Source organism: Taeniopygia guttata, chromosome 1, assembly GCF_048771995.1.
Source record: "Taeniopygia guttata chromosome 1, bTaeGut7.mat, whole genome shotgun sequence".
In the NCBI taxonomy this organism is placed as follows: domain Eukaryota; kingdom Metazoa; phylum Chordata; class Aves; order Passeriformes; family Estrildidae; genus Taeniopygia; species Taeniopygia guttata.
In genome coordinates, this window is record NC_133024.1 from 8,765,176 (window position 1) to 8,790,884 (window position 25,709).

Genomic DNA, 25,709 nt, shown 5'->3' on the forward strand with positions numbered 1-25,709 from the left:
AAATATTTAAAAGTTATTAGGGATGTGGAACATGACATATGTTAGTAGCTGCCTGTAACAAGCGATGTGAGTCCTTACCCTTATATTAAGAAAGTTAAGAATAGTATGATGTACCAAGAGTTTCAATATGGTTTACAATAAAGAAGGGATTTTCAGGGATGGAATAATTTTGAAAGAAGTTTTTCAGAAAAACATGGATCCATTTGCATTTTCTATAAGATTACAGTATTCTGCTTAAATAAAATAACAAAACAAAGCAAAAGGTGGGAACAGCAGGTTAGACAAAATTCAGCAGGTTAAAGTCTTGTTTCCAAACCAAATAAATATGAAACAGAATGTTCAAATTATTAACAAAATGCAGTTATTTTCTCTACTCAGGCTTTTATTTTTAAGTAGTTGTTTTGGCCACTGTAATGCAGCAAAATGGATGTTGTTAAAATTAAGAATATAACCCAGATATTCTCTGTGCTAAGTCATCAAAACCCAGAATGAATTTTCTTCTCCGCAGAAAATACTTCCACCTTTTTTTTTAATCATATATCAAACAAGAAAAAAGAGATGCAATTATTCCAAAATTAGAATTACATCTATAGAAACAGGGCATAGTATCTGCTGTTTATATATGGCAGTATCCTCACATTCCCACTCCTTTTAAAGCAAGGGCAGTCTTGGCTGGGCAGCTCTCTAAAATATATGCAAAAAGTGGGAAGGGAAATTCCCCAGCTCTGTGAGGGGATGTAACTTATGTGAACAGAGCTGTTGCTTTGTGGTTTATGGTGACTTGAGCCACTCCTATGGCTCTGACAGTTTTATGTCAGATCTAAACTGCTGGTGTGATGATCAACAGCAGCAAAGCTGGATTTGTTATATACCTAACATTTAGTAGAGCTAATGTCTCCTAATAAAACCTAGATATTTGTATGCTAATAAAAATATGCAACGATATATAGTTGGATCAGTTATAAAAGCACAGCTAATATGATTCTAATAAACTCTTCATGTAAAATACAGTCAAGCAGAAATTTATCTAACTTTTTGTGGCCCAGTGATTTGAGTTCTTTAAGTTTTTTGATACACAGTTTAAATTGATTTTCTCATTAAGCATCTGTATGTAAACAGAAGCACTAATTAATCACTTGTGACTAAATTTGTGATGTTAGGTAGGTAAGCAACAATTTTTTTAAGAATATTTCATCCTCAGAACAGGAACCATGCTTTCAAAACAGTCTCCTTTTAGGTCCCTAGAGATAAAAGCCAGATTTTCTTCACAATTTCTTAGTTGTTTATAAGCTAATATGTGGGAAGGGAAATAGATTCAATAAAAATACATGAGATGCACAGTTTAGCTTAACACAGCAGTTTCCTGTACTTGAGTCAGAGCACCTAGTATCATTTGTACTAAAGAATACTATTGCAATTTTAATACTTAATTAAAGTGTTCGTATATTTTAAAATGTTTGTCCAGCACCTGTGTTATTTTGAAGGGGAAATACAGGACACTTAAGCTTTGCTTTTTTAGGTGCTTCCTAATGGTCCTCTCCAGAACTTTATTCATTTGCAGTGCGGTATTGGCTGCCAGATCCTGTGTGTATAATTCGTACGTACTGTTCATTTAATTTTGGAACATACTGTTTCAACAACATGGCTTGTGTCAGCATGAGAACCACGGCAAAGGGTTACCCAGAGCTCATGTTAGCCAGCCAGTAAAATGGGGCTGTGAAACAAAATTGTCACTGAGAGTAACTCCTGAAAGCAGAGGGTGAGAGAGGGCAGGATTCTCCAGTCCTCTTTCAATCTGCTGCTGCTTGTGGGAATCCAGGGCTTCCCTCTGGCTGCCCTGGCAGGTCTGGGACCCTGGCAGGAGTCAGGAACCCCCCTGGACAAAGCCCCCAGAGACACTGTCTGTGATCTCTGTCCATGGATTTCAAATTTCCAGAGATTTCAATCTTACAGAATGAATTACAAGCTTTGAGTGTTTGATATAAGTAATAATTAAGTGTGACACGGGTGCAGAAGTAAAATTTTAGATTTCTAGATTAGGGGTTCAGAGGGGACAAGATGGAGGAAATTGGGTGTGTCTTGTCCTTTTTCTCCTTCTTCATGCCCTCCATGTTTCACTGTAGTGTTGGCATTTTTCTGTTGGTTTAGGCTGGGGACACACTGTTCAATGTAGGTGACAGATATTGGCACGTTATTGTAAATCCAGCACAGGAAGTTTCTGGTATTTAATGTTTGTAACATCCCACTGAGGGCAGAGCCCCACACGCTGCCCTGCAGGACAGACCTGCGGCAGGGCAGCAGAACATGTTAGAGATAAACAGAATAAACAACCTTGAAACCAGCACAGACGAATTATGGCTTCTTCTTTGGCAACGGGGCAGAAAGACAGAGATTTTCCACAATCTCGGAATCACCAATACCCACAGATTCTGACAGCTGCTGACATGGGGAACTCAGCTTTGTCAGAGAAAAAGAGGCAAATTCTGAAAGGAAAATGAATGTTCTGAACAGCTCCAGCTGCATGCCTATAACCTTCTCAAACATTATCTTTGCATACCCACAAGCAGGAGCAGTGCTTGTGTAGTGCAGTACCTGCTCTGCTGGGCTTTCTCGTGCCAGTTTGGGAGCAGGGGCTCCAGCGTGGTTATTTTCTGGATGTGCTTTCACACTACCAGGAACGTGACTCATCAGAACAATGTTCTCAGAAATATAATCTTCATGTTTGTGCAAGTGGGATGAAATGGAAGGAAATTCAGGAGTACAGGATGCTCTCTTCTGGATAAAAAATCCTGGTATTTTGTTCTGGTAAGAGAATTAATGTAAGGTAGTCATATCAATTTAGCACCAGCCCGTTTGACTCTTCTGTAAAAGGTGTCAAGTAGTGTTTATTTCCTCCCACTAAATGTAAGACCTGAAGTGTTATTCCTCATTTAGGGTCAAAAATCTGCACATCTCTACCCCAAAAACACACATGGCAAAGTAAGCCTCACCCTAGCTCGTGCCTCAGAACAGGTACAGCGTGCTGGAGGCATGGCCAAAACTCACCAGATGCTGCAAGCATATGATTTCTCCATGAGAGTTTATATGGTACAGCTGTCTTTAAATGTTTCTGTAATTGAAAAGACTCTAGCATCTGGTCCTTTGCTTATTACTCTTAGAATAAATAGTCACGATCTGAAGTCTACTTTTAAATAATGCAAGGAAAAAAAAGTTAATTTGAGCTACTAAGGGTACATTCCTCTCAGATGACCTGTTTGGAAGTACTTGTAAAAATGGAAGTAAACTCTGTAATTAAAAAAAAAATAAAATAAAAAAGAAGTGGAAAACAGCTCCAGTAGGGAATGATAGATGTATGCATACAAATACCTTCATAATTTTAAATATAGGTAGATGAAGAAGCAGTGGTGTGTAGTTTTTATAACTTTCAGCCACAGAATGTCTTACTCTTCCTTTTACACATCATTGTGTCATTCAACTCCACCACCAACAGCTGCAGACTTGCTGCTGTCAGGAGGAAAGCAGGAGATGCCCTGTGGTACCCCCTGCAGGAACCCTTCCCTGGACCAGTTCTTCCTCTGATAACACTTGTAAGGCTCCCACTGATTTCAGTACCCCTGAAGAACAGCAGAATTTTGCACCTTACTACTTCAGATTTATGGATGAACACTGTTATATGATGATCATTAATTTGAGACAGCCTCCTTTGAAGTATTTTATTGAATAAACAGGATTCATCATAATTCCTTTTTTCTTTTTATTTTCTATTTTTTGGTGTGTGTGTGTGTCTCCCTAAATTCTGGAATAACTAGGTGATTTAATCCTCTGTGAAGGCACCTTTGAAATGGTGGCTAATCTGACATATTACGTGAATTGAACTAGGCTGAGTCAAGGACAGAATTTCATTATTTGTCTATGTAAGGCTGACAAACTATTTTAGAGGAAGATTTAGTCTGGAAATGCATTTCTGCAAAGCTTCTCAACCACATCCTAAGCCTCTCATATCATGATTGGACGCCACAAAGCAAGGCCTTAATTATTGTGATTGAAAAAGGTAGTTTCAGAGTGGTTAGCTTTTTGAGAGGCTGAGATAACCTTAAATAAAAATCAAAATAAAAGCAACTGTAGTTCTCCCAAGCTCTTCAAAGCACCTTATGTGATTTAAAAATAAGCTAGCATTAGCTTAAAAATGTTTGGGAATAATAACATAGCATTTGCATTTACTTTTTGATAATAATATGTGTCTTTTTGCTGTATGGCACACACCAATATGTTTTGCTTCAGTAAGTTGAAGACAAAGTTTGCTACTGAAGATGCATCCTTGCTTATCTTTTTTAAATGTACTATTGTAATAATCAGAATTATCAAAGATAAGTTGTAGGTACATCAACCATTTATTTAACCATTTTTTAAATGGTCAGACAGATTAATTTTGTTCTTCAAGAATGTTGGAATCATAGTTATATTTTGGTTTTGATAGAAGTTTTCCTAGGTCCAAAAATATACCTCTCTGTCTTGTAAAGGAGGGGATGCATTAGGATATATTTTTTTAAATATATAAAATGTTTTGCTGATATTACCAAAGTGTGACACCAAAAGCTCTCCACTAAGTGGCTGCAGTTCTGGGAGTGAGTTCTAATGTAAGCTCTATAATAAGTTTCTCCCTTCCAAGACTGATGTAAAGGTAGTTTATGCTTCCCTGTCACAACTGGCCTTCCATTTAACATTTAACATCATCTTATAGTGATGAATTCCCTTTGAAAAAAAATTGAGCAAAGTGTCCTGTATTGTGATGTCTATAGGACAGTGAAGGTATAGACACCACCCACAGATTGGTACAGCCATGGATGCACACCTTTTATGTTTGGGTTTGGTTGAAGAACGTTCAGAAAGGACCAACAAGTTCACATCAGTACTTTCCTACTTCTTGAGAGATGGAATTTAGTACATGGTGGATTTTTCCCTTTACTTGTACAGGGTATTTATTTGGTATATTGTTTGAATTCTCATAGTTAACTGAACATGGACTAGTGGCACAGTTCATTGTGATACAACTATTAAGCAGTGGAAACAACCTACTAAATCTTTATATTTTATTATTTAATACAGTCTCAGTTGATTATATCTTCTGAAACTTGTGTCCTCAAGCAACTATATGTTACCAGACAGCAATAATTTTAAAAAATACACCACACACACTTTTTTTTTTCTGTTGCTTGTCCAAGATTCCTAATTTTGTAGGTCTCTCATCTACGCAATACATTCCCTAAGGTTAAGAATGAAAGACGTCTCTACTACAGACACTCTTGATTGAAATAGCAGATAAATTGCTGCAGTAATGAGAAAATTTCCTTTTCCCTAGATAACTCAGCTGCTTAGCATTGAAAAAAATTTGAGATGAAGATTCTTTGTGAAATAAAAAAATTAGGGATAATTTCTTTACAATCAAAATTTTCTCATGAGCCTATAATGGAAATGAAGAGAAAACCCATTCTTTTCATGGAAGTATGAGTAGGCTATATTATGAGACATGCTTTCAAAAAAAGAGACTTGTATAAACACTGTGACATGCAATGGCTTTAGAAAATGCTGCTGCATGTCTGGAAGAAAGTGGTTAAAAACACATGATGAAGTTAACCTAAATCTTTCATTGGCTTAAAAAAATAGGTCAAGTAATACATTACTAGCTCCACTCTAAGCCTGTACACAATCCGTACATTCCAAAGTGAAAGAGGTTTTACTTAACATTCCTACATCTACTTTCATTCATGTTATCACTCAGTTAAAATATTTAGCTTTTCATAAATGTGACTCCCTTTCACTTTCTTTAAGGTAGAAATTCCTGTGCTTTTTAATATTAGTCTCCCACTAAAAAGACGCTTGAATAGATCATTTATTTTACCTGAGTTTTAAAACTAAAAGGTTGGCATGTGTTAATGCAGTAATTACCAAGCAGTTTATATGTGACTTGCAAACAAATTTGTTTCTCTTTCGTCAGTCTTTGACTTGTAGAAGTGAAGTATCATGAAGTATTCTGTAAAGCGTTTGGCAGACAGTGTGCGACACGTCGAGACGTTTGTTAAACACAGGCACCCAGGAGGTGTGATGAAGGTCGCATGCACTTTGTAGCTTCGTTTATACAGCCAAGTTCAGCCTGTATCTCTGCGTACTCTCTTTGGTGGCAGCAAAGTCTAAAGAACAACTTGACATTCCATGCAATTTCTGACAGCAGAGCTTTGGGGGACGTCGCCTACCAAAATATAGGGCTGACTCTTCTTGGGAAGCATTGCTCAGTTCCGGGTTGGTTTTTTTATTATTATTTTTTTTTCCCCTCCTAAACTGTATTTATTTGCCACGTGGCTTTAATGAGCCGGTGTGCCCCGAATCCTGGAAGCTTATCCCCCCTGTCCTCCTTCCCCCACGGCACAGGGAGCGCCGGGCGCCCGGCAGGGATGCTCCCGGTGCCCTGGGAGCTGGGGCCGGGGATAAGGAGATGTGCCGGGAAGCGGGGCAGCGCCACCCCGGAGCAGCCGCAGGTGCCGGGGCCGCTGCCGGGAGCATCCCGGCTTTTCCTTCAAAATAGCGTAGTAACAACAACAACAACAACGATAATGATAATAATAGCACTGAAGTTTCTAGCCCGTGTTTTTTTCGGAGGAACGGCTGAAAACTTAAGCTGTAAACTGACAAGTACTAGTAGCAGTAATAGCGCCTTCCCCCTCCATTATTCCAAAGCAGCCGAAGGGGGAAAAAAAAAAAGTGTTATTTATAAACCACTGGCGTTTTCATCAGATACGGGTCCTCCGGTGCTGCCGCTCCTAAGTTTGTTTCCCGGGGGCTCTGCGATTTCAGTCAGGTTAATTAGAGGGGGCAGGAGGGGCTGGGATTCGCGTAGGTGCGGGCGGCCGCCCTGCCCTGCCCTGCCCTCGCCGCGCCGGGCGGGGCGGGGGCCGCATCCCTGCGTGCCCGCATCCTGCCCTGGCTCCTGCCGGAGGTTACCAAAGGGTTAAGAAACTTGGCTGGAGAGATGAATGGCGCGGCGCGGGGAGGGGCCGGGCTGCGCCGCGGCGGGCGAGGTGGAAGGCGGAGAGGGAGGATCGCGGCTGCGGGTTAGGCTTTGAAAGTCAGCCTCGCAGGCATTGCAGCAGAGCCCCGAGCCGCGGAGAGCAGCGCAGCGGAGCTCGGCTCGCCCCGTATGTGCGCGGGGATGTGCGGGGATGCGCGGGGCGGGGGGGACGCGCGGAGCCGGGGGTGGCGGGAGGCGGCGCGTCCTGCCCTGTCCAGCCCCGTCCTGTCCTCCGGCCGCGGGGACCCGGCTGGGCACTCGGCTCCGGCAGCCGCCGCTCCCCGGGAGCTCAGCGCCGGGACCGGCCGCGGCACCAGGGCGGCGTGCGCGGCGGCTGCGGCCGGAGCGGCTCCGGGGGGCTCGGGCAGCCCGGCCGGGAGGAGCCGCGGCGGCTGCGGGGTGAGTGCGGCGCTGTTCCGCCGGGGAAATGGCCGAGCGGGGCCGGGCCGGGCCGGGGCCGCGCTACCGGGGAACAATGCCGGGGTGAGCCCGGCGCGGCGGCGGCGCCCCCGGTGCGGGCGGAAAGTTTGCCCGGCCACGGGTGGGTTTCGGAACGGAAAAGTTACTAGTCCGCCCCCCCGGGACCCGCGAGTGTTTCTCCGAGCGCACGGCCGGGCCCCCTTCGGCGGGGACCCCGCGCCGCCCCGCCCGGTGCGAGCGATGGCCGGGGCGGCCGCTCGGTGCGCAGCGGCTGCGGCGGGCGGGCACACGGCCTCGCTGCCGGGGCTGCGGGCAAGGCCACGCCGCCCCCGCCGCCTCCCGGCCCTGGCGCTGCCCGCCCGCCGCCACCTGCGGGCCCGCCGCCAGCCCGGGGCTGCCGCCGCCGGCCCCGCTCGGCCGCGGCTCGGGCTCGGCTCCCTGCGCCCCCCAAAGATGCCTTCTCATCGCTTCGGGCTCCTTAGGGACGTCGCTGTTTCCCTTCTAGACTAAAGGTTACTTTTCCAGACGTGGTGGTGTGTGTGGTTTTTTTTGGTTGTTTTTTTTTTTTTTTTTTTTTTTTTTTGTGTGTGTGTCCCCGAAGCCCTCTAAAGGTGAATTTTAAAATTTTTTTTCTTCCTGCCACTGCCACCCTTCGTTTTTCCCTGCAGAACATGTTGTTTGAGGCTCTTCCTTCTAAGTGTCAGCGGGTGATTAAGTTGGGAGGTAGTGAGACCTAAGGAAACGGAGTGCAGGCAAAACGGGGGCAGCGTTGTAGCGAGCAGACAGCCTTGTGTCTGTGCTGCACCTTTCTTCTTCTCTCTTGTGTATCCTGGGGATTTACTGGGCTTTTAATTTAAAGAAGCATTCAGATAAAATAGCTTGACACATGTTGAAGGTGTTGGGAAAAAACAGCAGGATTTCTGGCTTTGGGATTATGTTGTTGTTAAGAAGGCTGAAGTGGAAGTTGTCCTCTTTTGCCTCATCTCTCTGGAATCTGGAGACTATATTATTCCTCGTTTTATTTTGAGGGGACCTGCTGCAGTGTCAGACAGCTCGCAGGCTGATTAGAATTTAACTGAGTCATGGCACTATAAATGCTCAGAGATACGGTAAAGCTTTATTTAACAAAGAGTGTGAATCCAGTCTGTGAAGACCTATGGGGAGGAAGCAGTCACTTGTGGAAGGGGGTGGTGTGTTCCTGAGCGAGTAAGGAACATTTTCTTTAATACACAAATGCGATTTACTGCTTCTAGGGCTGACTGAACACATGAGAGAGTGACACATTAAGATGCCAGATGACAGAAGCTCTCTGAGCTGAGGATATCTTGTGGTTGGGATCAGATTTAATGGCATCTGAGTAATTCTGCTCTATGGGCATCAGTAACTAACATCTTGGAAGGCACAAGTTCTCATCGAGAACAGTGTTCAGGCAGCTTTGGGGTTTTCGCTATCTGAGGCAGCTGTGTTCCCAAACTTGTGGTAGAGAAGTTTGACTTGTTGTTCTGTCAGTGGTCTCCTGAGATAGAGTTGGCAAGACAGTGAGTTAATCATGAGTGAAATGCAAAAGTGAGGGTGTTTGTGTTCTATGAGTTCGATGGAGGAGGAAAGGAGTAGTGACTGCATGTTTTGGGCAGGGTGAAATCTGACCTGCTGTTAGACTGGCCTGTGCTTCTGGGTTATCTAATGAGCAAGAGCTATCAATGGCTTTCAGGTTTTGTAGGCCATGCATGCACGGAATACAACATGCAGTCAAAAGCCAAACCATGCTGGATTGAGGTTTTTGGGTTTTTTTCCCTTTTAGTCTTTTGGCAGAAAATTGCAGATGGAAAGATGCTCTTCTTCTCTGCTTCCCATGCTTGTTTCTTTTTCTAAAGTCAAAGGTGTGCTAAGCAAAATTTATTATAGTCATAAAAACTATGTTGATAAAGAAGTAAAAGTAAATAATGTTTTTATATTGTAAACTTAAAAGGGTGATCTAATCACTGGCTGTATCAACTGCAGTGTTTGATAGTTGTGTTTGGGGTAAATCTGTTCTGTAAAAGGCATCAAGACATTTTTTAAGTGACTCAGTTAATTTAAACATGAATTAACTTTATAGTGCTCGTATTTGCCTGTAGTTTTGCTTATTGCAGGATTTGCTTAAAAGAATTGACAGAGTTCTGCTTGCTTAAAGCTTATTTTGTCTCTTCAGAGCTAACTTTATTTTTTCAGGCTTTGAGCATTGGCAGAAAGTTCATGTAGTGCCAGCTTTATTATCATAAGCAGTGAGTGCACTGTTAATTCTACCAGCGACAGTGCGGGACATGACTACAATAAAAGAAAAAACCTGTTTTGCATTGTGCCCAGCACAGGTACAAACTTGCCCAAGGCATTTCCCCAGGTCAGCTGTCCTGCTCTAGGGCTGTGCTAAAGACCATAAAGACCATAAAGTCTTTGAATTTTTGTTTTAGAATAGCTCTTCAGAGCTTGCCTATACTTCAAACCCCAGAAGTCTTGTGGTTGTGTTTCTTTTTCCTGTGTGTGAATGTACAGGGAGTGGAAGGAATCCAGAAGAGAGCCTGGGGAAGTGCGGGGTTCCCAGCTGGGTGCTTGGTTTTGGGGGAACAAGCCCCTTTTTCAGGGGGGGGCTTTGGTGGACGCCCTTCCACGCGTAGGTAGGGCAGGGATCATCTCCCACATGCTGAGTGATGGGTTAGGTGGTGAGCAGGAGGCAGGGTTAATAGGATAGCTATCCTAAAATACCCTTTTGGGACAAGAAGTGTAAATTTTGAAGTATAAATCATTGCTGCTCAGGAGCAGGCAATGACAAACAAGCAGAAAGGTACACAGGTAGGGAATGAAGCCTGAGCAAGAGGAGAAGGTTTGAAAGAATATGCATAAATGTACAAAAAATAGAAAGCATAAATTTGACACTCTGTCTAAACAGTCTTGAACTAAAGACAAAAAGGTTAATGGTAACAGCATTTGTGGTTTGCTCTTTCTTCCTGCCAGCAGGCCAAAACGATAAGAACAGTAACTCTGAGCTGGCCTCCCTGCAGCAAACAGGGGGAGAGCTGGGGGAAAGTGTTTAGCAGGGTAGTGGCACTGCTTTTCCACAATCTGGTGTTAGGGATTCACTAGTTGCATTAGAAAAGACTGAATTAGAGAATAGCATACAAGGGTTGGCACCCAGTCCTTCTGGGTGAACATCTGGGATCATGTGAAAACTCATGTGTTTCCCAGTGGGAAGATATTCCTTGGGAAAAGTGGGCAGAGGGACTCTTTTGGTAAAGATGAATGCCTGCTGTTTAGGGTTTCCGGATTATTTATTTCCAATACTTGGAAATGCTCGCAGACCTATTTAGCACTTGAAAGAATTAATTTGGTAATTTATTTGGCTGTCTGTTGCAGGTCACTTGGCTTGATGGTTGAAGAAGGAGAATAGAAACTAAAACTCATGTAAATAAATATTCATGTGTAGAAAGGAGAAGAAGCAGTTGCTAGACATCATAGCTTGGGTCAAACCCCTCCTGGCATAGTCTTCTCGTACTTAAATTGTTATTGGAGTTCATTGCTCTTGTTTAATTGCCTGTCTTGAGTGAAATTTTGTTTTCATACCACTTATTTCTAAATTGCCTTCAGCAGAGGAAAACCAGTGTTGCTTGTAGACAAACTCAGATTAAAAGCAGAAGCTGCAGATCTTCTGGTTTAGTCGCTGGTTTCTAAGACTGTGAGTTGAATGTAGGAGAGAAATTCGGTGTTGGGAAAGATTTCTGAGGGGATGATCTTCCTCCTCTCAAGAGAGGAAGTTGTGAGGGAGTCCTTGCGAACAGATCAGGTGCTAGATGTAAAATGTGTTCCAGTCCTGGATGAAACTGTCATTCGAAAATAAATAAGGGAGTATTTAATTTTCCCCAAAAAATAGTCCATGAAGTTCTGTATTGAAATGTAGCCAAGCAGTAAGTCTTGCTCCCAGATGAACCATATTTTTGTTCTCGTTGGTTGGTATTATTGTTCTGATATTTTTTCCATACCAAACTTTTAAGTCTCATATCTACCTGCTTTCTGCTTCTTCTCTGTGCCCCATCCCACTGTGAAAAGAGACAGGGAAGTGAACTGAAAATGCCTTTTCAGTGATGTCAAAAGCAAGGCTTGCCTCAGATGTAAAAAGAAATGACAGTTCTTGCCCCAGGAAATGGCCTTGTTGGTCATCTTTGTGTTATCGCCTATCCTGCATTTGGTAGTCCATAAAACAAAACAAATCAACATTCCAAAAACCATAATGTGTGTAAAGCAAGTGGTTCAGATGCAAAGAGTTTGAGAATAAAATATTACTCTGGAAAAGTTTTTTATTTCTCCTCAATTTTTGAAACATACTGAAGGAATATGGTATTTTTATCAGAAAGAGCAAAATCTGTTGTTGGCTTTTCAATGAACTCCCATAAACCTTTTGTACTTACTTGGAACAAAAAAAAACCCAAAAAAACCTGTTGAATATTGACCTAAAGGAAATCCCATCTATACATTGAACCTTGATGGCAATACTCTATGGAGTGCATTTTTATTTCTTATTCTGTGTTTTTCCCTACTACATTGCAATCTCTCTCACTTGGAAGTAGGCATGATTAAATTCACCCACTTTTTGGTGTTGAAAAACATTTTATCTACATCTATAGCATAGAGCAGTAATAGTGAAATTAACTATTTTTCTCAAATTCAGGTGGCTTGTTATTTATCATGCTGATTTCTTCTGCTCTTTGGGACCTCTTGTCCTGTTTATTATTTTCTACAAGAGATTCCACATCCATTTTATTTACCTTTTCAGTAAAACGGAGTTGAGAAGGCTTTGAACTGTGTTTACTGTTTATTAGCACCTTTGTCACTGTACATGTAATTTCTCTGTTAGTTTTTACTGTGACGGTAGATCATTTTTTTTCCCCTCCTAACTGAATACAGATTTTGAGGATTGTGCCCCTTCTATGGTGCAGCTTACCTTTTCGTTTTGTGATGTATATGGAAGAAGGATTTAAAATAGTGTCTGCATGTAGTGTTCCAGGGTATTTACTTATTTTTCAGCTTAATTGGCTCTATTGCTGGACATCTTTTGTTGGGTTTTGGTGCTGGCAGTAATCCAGCATGATGCTGTTATTTCATGTCCCTGAAAGCTTTGAATAGGTGTTTTCTTGGGTGATGGCCCACTGGTCAACACCTGTATCCTTTTTCCCAGTTATCAAGCACATTGCAGTGGTAAGAGTTAGATGTTTTCTCTAATCTGGTTTGGACCCAAGTAGTTTTGTGGAAGACAAAATGCCCCCACAGATGTGCCCCCAGCACACACACTTCCCACTCTTCCCCCTCTGTCCTACCCATCTGTGGGGCCCTCAGTGCTAGAGAAATTCTTTGATCAAAAGTTTTTGTATGCATTTTTTGTGGGAACAGAGGCTAAAGGTGTTGAAATAAGGAGAGGAACTCTCCCATTGCCAAGCAGAAGGAGGGAGGGGAAAGTTCAGCTAAGTGGTGGGGAAAGTCTCTTCTTTTTAATTTTTTAAAGTGTATTTTATTGTATTTAAAGTTGACTCCATGCATAATAAGCTTGCTGCTTTGGTGGTAACTCGAAGGCCTTTAATACTGAGGCTTGTCACAAACACGAAGCTGAAATAGTAGAATTAAGAGTGATCTGGGCAAGCTCTAAGTTTGCAACCTTTAGCAGAATTTCACTTAATAATGGACAAATGCTGAGAAGAACTTTTAAGGTTGGGATTGTAATGGATAACATTCTCAAAATAAAATAGTGTTATATACTATTATTAAATCTCTGAAAAGCAAGTATTACAATTTCTGCTGGTTTAATTTTTTCTAACTCATTTTGTTGCATTTTGCATTGCACTCATCTGTTACAGTATACTCTTGTCTTTTCCTTATGTATATGTAAATTAATAGAGGCTCTTTAGAAACTGATTTTGATGTTCATGGGTGCAAGTTTGAAGTGTTAAGCAGTAACCACTACATAGGAAGGAGGGCTTTCATGTCACAGCTGTTTTTTGAATGAAAGGAAGGAAAAGAGGATTCTGGCTTAGAGTTGAATGTGGATTTTGTTCTTGCAGAATAATGTCCCTTAGTGCAAGTCTAGACAACATGAGTTGTTTCTACTAGTTTTACTCATGGTTCTGTCTGGAAGATTTTGATTTCTGAAGTTTGGAACTACATTTTTCTTCTGATATAAAAATACTCCTTGCAGTTTGTACTAAACAAAATAAAGCATTGCTTTCTGTTACACCAACAGTAAGAAAGTAGATCAAGACATATTAGGTAGGAAGGAACGATTTGTAGATTTTCATAGGGCGATTTCTGCTGTTCTTTTCAGATCAAGCATGAAATTTTTGAGGAAGAAAATTAATGCATCCTTGGACTCCTGAAGGAAGAGCTTTCCTAATGGAACCACATTCAAGGTAAATCATTTGTTTGGGTTGTTTACCTTGTCACTTTGGTTTGGGGTTTGTTCTTTGTCTTGCCAAAGCTGTCAGACAGCTGTGTGCCATGTATAAGCCTTTTAGGATTATAATATGTTTTGAAGTGATAAATGTTCAAGTTAATCCCTCTCATTTACTGTAAGAGTTGGGTTTTTTTTTTCCTTATGTGTGCTGATTAAAGAAAAATAAGTATTTTTGTAATGTCTGAACTTTTTCTATGTAATTTGCTGTTAAGTTCTGAAGATTTAGCCCACTTGTTTGGGAGGTAGCTGAATAGTGAAGAACTTGATGTACATGTAATTTCAGAGTGAAAGAGAAGATTAAATAACACTTACTGTGTTACCATCTCTGTTATTTTTTAAATAAAACAGATCCAAATTGAGCTTGTGTGGCAAGGGACCATCACAGTAAAATCATTATTAGATATTACACTACCATGGCTTGTAGACATTTAACATCGCTGTCATTTTGTTTGGATCTGCTCCCTTGGTTCCCATTTCCTAAATCCTATTTTTCTTTGATACCAGGGAATAATTCCCCGAGTGTTGTCCAGTGATTGCTTATGTATATGCACTTTGGTTTGTGAGTCATTTTATTCACTTGAGTAGCCCCACTGTCCTCGGTGGGCCTACATGCGTGCCTAAGAACTTGAGAATGCTGATGAGCATAAAGAATACAATTTGGGCATGTAATGGTTGACAAGCAGTTGTTGTTTTGTTTCTTGTCTCTCTTAGGACTCATTTGCATTGCCTCCAGTGGCAACTTTTGTGAGCATTAGTAGGGAAGGTCTAGAAGCTGGAGGCAAATCCCAGCCTGCAGAGCTTTCTCATATCCATTGTAATGACACAGATTGCAGATGCAAGGATATATGTTTTTCTTATTTTAAATAAATCCATGCGTTGCTTGACTTTACTCAAATACAACATTGTTGTAGTACTGTTTGAGCATCTCCAACACAATAAAATATAGCCAAGTGAAATCATTAGAAAATATATACATTGTAGAGATTTGAATTTAACCAGAATCAGTGCTTTGGAAATAACCAGAAATTGAGATGAGAAATCTGTTTCTTCCCCCACAATGTTATTTCTATTTGACTTTTCAAAACCAGAAGTTGAATGTTGCCTTAGTGCATTTTACAGTTGTCCGAGCAATTGTGTTTACAGGAAAGTTAATAGTATTACTTGCTGGTCTCAGAATCAGTAAGACGGGGACTTTGGAATTAAAACATAATTAATTAAGTAGCAATTTAAAAGTGGAGAATTGTTGTGATCAGCAGCAGATGGTCTCTTATAGAGCTTTAATAGAACTTAGTAGACAGTGGCTTTTGTGGCAGCAAGCCTTTTGAAATTTTTCACATCTTCAAAGTAATTCAAAGCTTTCGTTCATGATTGTTTCCTCTTTGTAAAAGGAGTTCTGTTTAGTCAGAGTTGCAGAAGCATAAACTGTAAAGAAGGATGTTGCACTAAGTGTTCAACTTGTCAGTAAGGTGGTTAAGCTAAAGATTTGAGAATGTGTTTGTCGTTGTACACGTGGCTGGTAATCCCCACACAGTTTGCATTCTTTCCATTTCTAACCTATATTATAAAGCAGTTATGGGCAGTCATCGTTGGTGTTTTGGAGTGGGGAATAGGTTTGTTTACTAGTTATGAGCATTAATTGTGGAATACCTCTGTTGGTATACCAAGCTTGCTTGTATACATAAATAGCTTTATTGTGGAGTCTAGTAGTGTCTTGATCAGAGGTTTGTTCTGTCACTGGAATTAGAGTTCTTGTTTAAGTCAGAGTTCTGGACCCTTAGGGTAGTCTTTCTCCAAAAGAGTACTGCTTTAAAAACAGATCTGCTGCTCTTGTTTATGTTGTGTAGCCTTCGTGAATTAAGAGATAGTGGAGCAGGAGGCAGCCATGCTTTACTTGAGCTTGCATAAAAGGAAAAGTGTGTAGCTAGAGTGAATAAATTATGTCTTTGTTTAAGTCTGTGCAAGTCTGAGAAGCTTCAAAGGATGCAACTCACCTGGAGATGCATATGAGAATCACATACTAGTAGTAAGTGTAACTATCTTGTCAAAAGAGTAAGATGGTGACTCAGTGTGAGGAGAGTTGGCAGAGGCAGCCTTTAATTGAAGATAAATTGGTCACTGTAAACCAATTATGTCTTATTTTTAATAATGGGCTTCAGAGAACAGCAAATGAGTGCAGTGTGATCTTGGCTGATAGCATGTGCTTTTCTTCTTGGATAAAAACCCAAAAGCCTGAGGATATGAAGTTGCTTGCAGAAGTTTCACCTTTTTTTTTTTTCCCTCACCCTGCTCTGAAGAGGAAAAAGTAGGCTATGCTAGTGGAAGAAACTCCACATTTTTGTTGTTAAACTGATTAGTGTTTGAACATATTTTGTTTATGGGGACTAATACAGGTGTTGGTAACTTGCAGGGTAGAGAAGCATCCCTCACTCTTTCTGTAGCTTGGCATTTAATATTAAAAGCAAACTTTTAGGTTTAACATATTTGAACTTGTACTAGATAGGGTTAATAGGCTAGAACAAAAGGTCAAAGCATAAGGCATTAGGCTTAATTAAGGGAGAGCAAGAGTGGCGGGAGTATGTGACAGTTAAATGGGTTTCCCACAGACTAATGTCTGTTACAGTGCAACCATGCCTCAACTTAAGTGGGTTATTTTGTGCAAAGGGCAGCCTCGATTAGCAGTTTGACATGCCAGACGTTTCTGGCCAGTCCCATCTGTTTTGGAGGTTAAAAAGCATACCTTTATGAGCTGATAGATTGATTTGTATGCCCGTCTGGTAAAGATTAGGAGTCCAAGGCCGATGCTGTAAATGCCAGTTGTGGAATATTGTTCTTTCTTGGCCGCTCTTTGTTTAAACTGTGGTGCAATGGGGCCAGCGGCTCTAGAAGTGACCGCGTGGCAGGGGTGCCACGGTGAGTGTTGGGAACCAGAAACGCTCTGGGGGAAGAACATTTCCTCCTTCCTCAGGTTTGTTTTGAATGTGAGCCTGGAGGCTTTGGGCTCTTTGCAGCGCTTTCCTTGGAAGGGGAATCTGGCTGAGCGCGTTCCCACGTTAGGCTCACGTCTTTTCCTTACCGCAGTTGCTGCTCGTGTGCTGTCCAGAGGTTACCTGTCTCAGCAGGAACGCTTCTGCAGTTCCAAGCACAGTTGGCTGCAGGACAGTTTTGGTACTTGAAAGGTTTCAGCATTTGTCTGAACTCATTATGCTGTCTGTATCCTTCCTGCTCTGCTGTTCAACTGGGACGACACATGCGTATTCTGTTGTTTTTCCTTTGTAGCTCTTACTTTCAGGATAGTTTTTCTGATTGTGTCATGAGGTTGCCTTAGAAGCCTAAAATAAAATAGGTAGCACAATAAGTCTTGACTGTGTTTCTCGTCATCTTTATGACTTTGTAAAGTCAAAGTTACATTACTATTAATATAAGACTATTAATAAATCGTTGATGCAATAAAACTGTTTTTGATAATGTTCAAGGTTCATACACAGTTGAAGGTGATTATCCTATTTTAAAATCAAGTAGAGGTCAGACTGTATTGTAAGATAACTGACTGTGGCCCAAATGGTATGTGATAGCTTCAAATCAAATGACAGTCCTCTTCACTTTAAATATATACATGGTTTAGAAATAAATTGTTAACTTAAATTGCATTTTCTGTGAAATGCTGATTAACTTCCAGTACATTTTGTGAAAAGCAGGGAGATAGATGCAGTCACCTAAAAGTTACGCTTAAAGCTCTCATTTTTAAGGCACTGTGTAAGGTTTCCCTGTTCTGTCTCTTTTCCATTCAAGCAGTGACACTTGTAGCTAAATATAACTGAGACGTATTAGAGACAAATTAGCATTTGGCTGCCTGCATTTAGCATTTCTGCATTAACTTTTAGAAGTCGTCACCTGTCTAAAGTTTCTTGGTTTTCTCCTTGCAAATGTGATTATATTTCACTTCTCCATTTAAAAGAAAATGAAATTGGGTGATAGCAATGATTTGCTATTCATGCTGTAAAGATTCCGTGTACCTGAGCTATATTTTTTCCTGTGGCAGCTGTGACTTGTTCCTAACGAGAGTTCCTAATTTGCCAGTAACTTGTCTTCACTTTAGGAAGCTCTGTAAGAGCCACTCTAGTTTTTTCTTTTTTTCTTGTGAAAGTGTCTTCCTTTTACTTCTGTTTAAAATGCCTAGAAATATTTACAGTGTCCTTTAGGATGAGCTAGGCAGCATCATTATCTTGCAGTTTATTTAGTAACATGGAGCTGAAATGGGCATATGCGGCATCATGTTCTCTGTGGAATAATATCTATTTAAATGATTTGGATCTAATACATATTTACATGAAAAAACGTCTTGCCCTTCTCTGTGGGGAGAGAAGGTGAACAAGCATAAATTTTATAATACTCATTGCTTCTCTTGCACTAAATCATACTTAAATTGCATAAGGTTGCTGGCTTGAGAGTTGTATAAAAAGTGCTTGGCTAGTAAAGTAGGGTGCAGGGAGATTTATCTAATTTAATACTAAGAAAACGTTGTCAGCTGCAGTGTATTGGTATTGGACTGCCTAAATCCAAAAACTGTACTTTAGATTTTTGTGTATGTATATTAGTAATAATTTAATGGTTATAATACACAAAATGTAATCCTGAAATGATCCATCAGTGCAGTGTGCATGTGTGCTCCATTTTGGCTAATTTGATTGCTATTGATCATATCTGAGCCATTATCTAATATCTTAGGAATGGATGGACTCTGTCTATACTTTTCTGCTGTTTCAGGGCATGTCATGAAGTTTCTTGCAACAGTCATTGTTAAAAGTTTTTTCTAATTGCTGTTTGAGCATTATTGGCGTTTCTTACTCCAGGTGTATCATGGATGAAGCAATGAAAGTGTTCATGTAGCATTCTAAAAGTTGCAAACTTGTCAGCTTAGTGTTCCAATGTAGGAAGGCACTGTACCAAATATTCACTAGTTCTCAGTGATATGGATGTATTTTTTAAAAGTATATTTTTTGTTGTTGTTTTTGTTATATTGTTATATTTTTTGTTGTTGGTTTCATTTAGAATATTATAAAACATTTGCATAAGGTGTTCATACAGATGGATTGGACATTAGGCATTAGAAACAATTCTGAAGTGTCTGTTGCTTTTGACTTTGAATAGTCTTAAAAAAAAAAAAAAAGAAGAGATGCGAGATGGGCTTTCTCTTTGGTGTTTTAGAGGAGGATTTGCTTTTTTTGACCTAATTGATGAGAAGTGAGTACTTGGTTGGTATCCCTGACCCTTTGCAAACTGGGTTAGAAAGATGCTGCACAGTCCTTGTGAACTGGCCGACTATGGATTTCTCCTTATTTTAGATTTCCATACTCTTTGACCTTGTAGTTGTTGACTTTGGTCTGGAACAATTTCAAAGTCATGTAAATGAATGTAATTAAGGTATTGCTTATCATCTAGAGGGTTCACAATGATGCTTATTGGCTGGAAAGGTTTGTTTACTTAATATGGAAGGTTAATAGAAGGTTAAATTTTACTGTGTAAAATGGCTTCATAATGTTTTTATTTAGCAGCTGAAGAAAATAGTGTTTGAAAAGGCAAATAATAGTTTTATTTGACCTCCATGTGTTTCCTGGAGCTTGCATTATTGGGAAAATTTATCTTCATTGCATAGTCTTATTACAGTTTTCCTTTCTCCTTGTTTTACAAAGGGAACCTCTCAGAACTATTTGGAGGCCTTTGTGTACAAAAGGAGCTACATTAAGGAAGGAAGTGCAAAAATGTTTGACAATAATTGCTATAAGTAGTCCATCTACTTCCACTCTGTCTTTTGTTCCCCCTCCTTGTTTTTGCCAGAATGAGATTCAGGCTTTGTTCTTTGGTGGTGCTTTTGTCTTTATTCCCACTGCTGCAGAAATACAGTGAGAAAGCAGCATGAAACAGCAGGGAAGAGCATCAAGATGCTGGTTTCTGCCTTCATTTCTCAGGCAATAGAAAGAACTGGGCCTAGGCCTCTATTTTCTTGCCAGTAGTCTTCAACTTTGTTTGACTGTAGTTGTTTTGCTTATCATTTATGGAAAAAAATTGCTTGCCTGAGTGGGTTGGTTTTTTTTTTCCCCCTCCACTCAGGAGTTTTTGTAGTTGGCAAAGAGATGAGTACGTGACAAGTGTCGTACTAAACAGAACAAAAAGACCCCCAAAAAACTTTTTCCCACATGTTTTTTGTCTCATGGTGATTTTCTAGGATTGCAGTTTCCAGATGGAGAAACAGACATCCCTGCTGGGTTGGAGGATCCAAACAAGGGTATCCTACACTGGACTGAGTTTGGTGGGGAAGGACAAAGCTGTCTGAAACGTGGTCACAACTATCTGCTCAGATTTCTGGATCTGTTTGGGCAACAAGTACTGCTGGCTGTGTTTACCTTATTTTGCAGAGTACTTGGTTTTTGTGATTTCTCTTATCTAACAAGAGAATCATGTGGGCTCCACATTGTTGAGGTAGCTAACTTTCTTCTGTTTACTTGAATTTTACGTGCTAAAGTAATTATGCAACAAAGAGAATATCCTTCAAATGCTCATTAATTCAGTGAACAGTCTTGTTTGACTGTTTCTAGATTGTGGGGATGCTCTGCAACTCAAACCCAAGAGCACCCCTTGCCCTCCTATCTTTGCAAGAGCTAAAGGTTTCATGTTCTCTTCTTCCTAATTGTGAAGATAGGACAGATTTTTCTTGAATTTATAATAAGAACCATAAATTGCAATTATCTAAAGGTGCTTGCAGAAGGTGGATAGCAAAATCTGTTTGGGTGAGATTTGATAAGGGTAAGAAACTAAAGTTCAAAACCAGAATATAATGATCCAAAAGGCTTGGGGACATTGGGGAGGTGGAACACCACAGGTAAGTGTGAAATCCTTCTTCAGTTTTGAAATTAGGAGTGGTGGTGTTGAGTTCTCAAAGTCCAGAATTTCACCTGAATTCCACGATCATATGTTTAAGTCCTGGAACTCCCAGAATAGTGGATCTCTAGAGCTGTGTTGCTATGGGGAGGAAAGGCAAAACCAGCAGAAAAATCCCCATAATCTGTTAGTTTAGTTCCTGTTTATGGAAAATGAGGAAAGAATCTATGCCATTCTATGCATCTTTGCCATTTACTTTTGCGTAGCTAACATACTAAAAGCAAAACTGCTCCAATCTGGTAAACAGTGGCCATGTAAGAGTGCAGAATTTCTTGAAGAAAAATTTCATCTTGCCTCTGGAGCTCCAAAGGATTTTTCAAGAATCTGCCCTGGTCCTCTGACTAACCAGTATTTCAGTCTCTGCTACCTTAAATTTTATCCTGCTACAAAATAAATGCAAAAAGACCATTTAATAAACTGTGCTGATACTATTTTGTAACCTCTTTGCACTCCCTCACATAGGTTTAACTGTTGAGATGAAAAGATAACAAGGTTGTGCAGAATCACATTTACTGTTTACTGAACTCTGGCTTGTCTTTAGATTGCAGTATCAAACATGAAAATTTGAGTGTGTCTCGTGGATATAGCTCTTGAGCACAGCTGTCTGGAGTGCTTGCTCACAAACTTTTTTTTTTTAAGCTTGTTTGTCATATGCCCAAGGCTGTCTGAGCATACATATGACCCAACTGGTTTTTGATCTGAAATGCATAAAAGGTCACTTTGCTGAAATTTATCTTCTGGACTTCAAGTTTTACCATCAGTGTTACTCTAAATGGAAAAAAGGATCTGTTCAGTGTGCCCTTCAGGCTTTCCAGGCAATTTCACTTTTGCCTTACCCTGCTCTGCTTTTGTTTTCAGAGTATTCTAACACTTGATAGAGGAAGTGAACAGTATTTGGACACTATTTTTGGGGTAATGCTGAGTATTTTGGGTTGCAGTGCTGTATTCCTCTAGCTCTGATGTCTTGTCCAGGCAAATGTCAGTATTCTGTCTGTGCAAAACTGAACTTGAGCATTAAGGCAAGTCTTAAAATATCCTCTTTGTGCTGATGATCACACTACTTCTGTGTCTTCTACCTTATGACTTTGTTGTTACTTTTTGAGGAAAAATTGTGCATGCTTCACAAGATACCCAGAGCACAAAAACAATCAAATTTCCTCTGTTCTGGCCTTCTGGGGATATCATAGGCCACTGCTGTTCTGCTTCTTAAGTAGATTTGGAACCTCTGATACTAGTTACTCTTTTGGAGAATGGATTGTATGAATTTAACATATAAGCATGCTTGCCTCCTTTTCCTGTCCTCTGTAAAGGTCACTGTACAGGAGGGAAAGTTGAGTCATGGGCTATAAACACTTGGAGGTCTGCTATCTGATCTAATTTTTGTTAGCTTATTGCTTGGTGCTGTGGCAGGTGGACTTTGTCAGGTTTCTGCGTGGCAGTGCTGCTGACCTTGGTGACCTGCTCCATTCCTGTGCAGAAGGTCCCTCCCCTGCAGGGAGATGGCACAAGTCAGGGCGTGTCATCTCCCCACTCACTTCTGTGCCTTGCTGAGCAAAGAGTTGTTTGGAGATGCAGCTGTCCTATGTGTCTTAATTCTATTTTTTTTTTTTTTTTAATCTAAAAACTTGACCATGTCCCATGTACATCATCTTTGGGATTCAGAAAACTCTGGCAGGATGTCCTGCATTGTAGGAATAGCAGTGGTTGTTTAAATAATTCAGGAAAGTAACGGCAGTATTTCTGAATATTGCAGCTATCATGTTAATAGGAGAGAGACTGTGTGAAAGGGTGAGTCAAACAGGTATAGCAGAGCTGATGATACTGGGAACAGCAAATACTTCTAAGAGTGAAAGAGAAGTAATGGATGGGAACCATTTTTACAGTTCCTGAACCCCTTCATCTGTCTGGGATGAAGCACCTACTGTGATCAGCTTTTTAGGTGTTATCAGTTCTGGGATTGTGTTTTGTTGGTTGGTTTTCAATCCCAGTTTAGATTCTGTAGTTAAGATATCAATCAAATTACCTCATACATTCTTATTTGGAAGAATTAGGGCAAAAAGCCACTTTGTGGCATAATTGAACTTGTAGTGATGCAATTTACTTGTGGAAATTTTAGGGGAAAGAATGTATTGATAGAAATTTAGGAAGGGAATTGTGTTTATTTTGCTTCTTTAGAATCTTTCTGGTAAGTGAGAGCCTTATTCCTTCTGGGCAAAATAGGTTGTGCTTGGATGGATCAAATGTGAAATTTTTAAGTATCAATTGTGGAAAAATTGTTTGGAAGCTACTTATGATTTGAAGAGTTGAAATAATGCAATGCTCTTCAGTTGTAATACATAAAAATGAGATGGAGAAACAAACACATGCTTACCTTTCAGCCTGCATAAACAGCCTTGTTAATTAAGATAAGGGCAAATATCCTTCCTAGTTTCCTTTTTGATTTAATCATTAGACTGTATTAAAAATGTGTAAACATAATTCATAAACTCACTTTACTGAGTTCTGACTGCCTGTACATGTGCTGGTGTGTTCCAGCACTGTGTTCCTATATTTGTTATTTACAAGTGAGTCTCTTAAGAGATGTAGAAATAACTGGTAATTACTAAAATGACATCACGGAAGAGAAGAAAAAGATGTATTATCTGTGCTTTTATTGGCTCTTCTTGGTTACCTTGTGTGTGCTCTTAAGGCTTTGCAGATTGCTCATGTGTAATGTGGAGAACACATTTTTGTCTGGAAATGCAGTAGTTTATTTGAGGAGTTCAGTGGCCATGGTGTGGCTGGGAGACTTGTCTGGATTTGACCTGCACTGGATATTTTGATACGCTGTGGTCTGTGGGCACAGCTTCCTCTCAGTTTACAAGTGCTGTTTACCACTCCTTGGGACTACACGTAAATAACAGAGGTCTGAACTAATGTCAGATTAAATTTTAGTCCACAAAAATTGCTCACTGAGCATCTTACACAAAGTAGCTGGTTAAATTCCTCTCCCCCTACCCACTCCTTTTAATCACCGTTGCATTGTTTTTGCCAGCTGTTTGTAAACGGAGTGGGAAGAACTGGCTTAGTCTAAAGCGACTTACTACTCCTTAAATAGTTCACACTGACATCAATGGTTATCTGAAACCTGTTTCCTTTCAAAAGATTTGTGATGTATACGGGCTTTCAGGTACAAGAGCCTTCTAAATAAAAGCATATAAGCAGGCTTGGGTTAAAATTGTCACATTTGTGAACTAACATAGCTAAAGCTGTAGAATTCTATCTGGTAAAGAAAACTATAGGTTTAGTTATGTATTTATCCTGTAAAGTCTCTTTATTTTCTTAGAGAGATGCTGTCAAGCCTAAGTCTGAGCTGGTTACTTTGTAGATGAAGGCAGGTATGCTTATTTATACTCTTTTCCTTGAAAGGGGTTCTTTTTAAACCTTGCAGCATTTAATGAGATGGCTTCAAGTCATCATCTGCTGTGACAGAAAGTGCATATAATAGCATGCCTGCTGTAGGAAGTTATGGCTCTTGCCCTGTAAGTGCTGTGCCCTGTTCCTTTCTACAGGCTCTCTATCCTTGTGTTGTTTTGCTTTTAGTGGGAAAGGGTGGGATGCAAACCTGTGGCAGGCTGACTTCCATGTCCTTGCAGCAGTGGAACAGACTCAACAGTTCCAGTGGATATCTGGGCAGAGAGAGGGTGAGAAGTGTCCAGACTCAAGTTTAAAAATTAATCTAGGAAGGACATTCTAAAAATAGGTTAGAGCATGTGAACATATAGCTGTGAGAAAGGGAATGTAAAATATTTTGGTCCTAAAAGAGGCTTTTTAAAGGGATAACTGTTTGCATCTCTTTCATCATGCCAAATTTCATGTTTCTGGTGCTTAAAAATATTTATTCAGTTTTTAAGGGAAACCTGTCCTGGTTTGCTTTCAGTGCTTCCTGCTCTCATAAGCTTTGACACTGAGTGTGAGAGAACATCAGGCAGAAATGGAACACACCTAAATTTAGGGGAAATAGCCCTACTGCCTGCACAAAGTGAGCTCTTTTTTAGAGGTAAAGGTTGAGCTTGTGACCAGTTTTCACTGTTTCTAATATGCTAACATTTGTTTTAATTGTTCCTTTTAATAGCTACATTGCAGTAAATGTGTTTTTTCCAGGGAGGAGTCAGTCCCTTAACCTCATACTACTACTGATTTCAGGGGGAGCTTAGCATGAAAATTGGTGAAACTGTAGGGTCTTCTGTGAGTTGATGGTTTGGGTATTGTTGTTTCCTTTTGCTGGAAGGACCTAGGGAACAAGTGATTCCACCCCCAAGTCTGGCCATGGTTTTCATTTCCTATGCTAATGAATATTTTGTAACACAGGAGTACAGAAATGGTGGCTGGAAATAGCACTCCATTGTGTTTTGGAGCAGAAAACCACATGCACACACTAAAACAGGGTAAGAATGGGACTGTTAAGATTTGACAGGCTAAAATGTGTGGGGTATTAAGTTGGCCAGAGGATCCAGAAGGGAAGTCTGCAGCAAGAGAACCATCCTAGGGTCCCACGGGCTTATGCCAGCATTACTTGAGTTTAACACTGACAAACACCTGGTTTTAGTTGCATGGAGCCATTATTTAATGATAGAACACTGGAAAAAGATTGCATAGGACTGGCAGGAAGGGGTGACATCTTTGTGGCAGTGCATTGTATGAGATTAGCCTGTGGAGGAGACAGGGACAAAAATAAGGCTAGGTGTGACAACAGGTAACCCTCTCACCAGACAGTCTGTATTCAGAAACAAATAGAGCAAATATCCCTTATTTTGGTTTTTATGTTTATGTCTCTTC

General features: G+C 40.5%; 1 protein-coding gene across 6 annotated transcripts in view; it reads left to right on the top strand.

Annotated features, from left to right (window-relative positions):
• The window catches only part of NRIP1 (nuclear receptor interacting protein 1), a 94,097-nt gene that overhangs the window by 14,206 nt on the left and 54,182 nt on the right, over positions 1–25,709 (top strand). For 2 of the 6 annotated variants that reach the window (XM_030262755.4, XM_012570050.5), the window contains exons 1-2: positions 6,989–7,190; positions 13,827–13,911. The gene's annotated coding sequence lies outside the window, so the exon portion shown is untranslated. Of the gene's footprint in view, positions 1–6,988; positions 7,191–7,278; positions 7,463–13,826; positions 13,912–25,709 lie in introns of those variants that run through there. The other 4 variants (XM_030262836.4, XM_041712398.2, XM_030262839.4 and 1 more) reach the window with 2 other exon arrangements.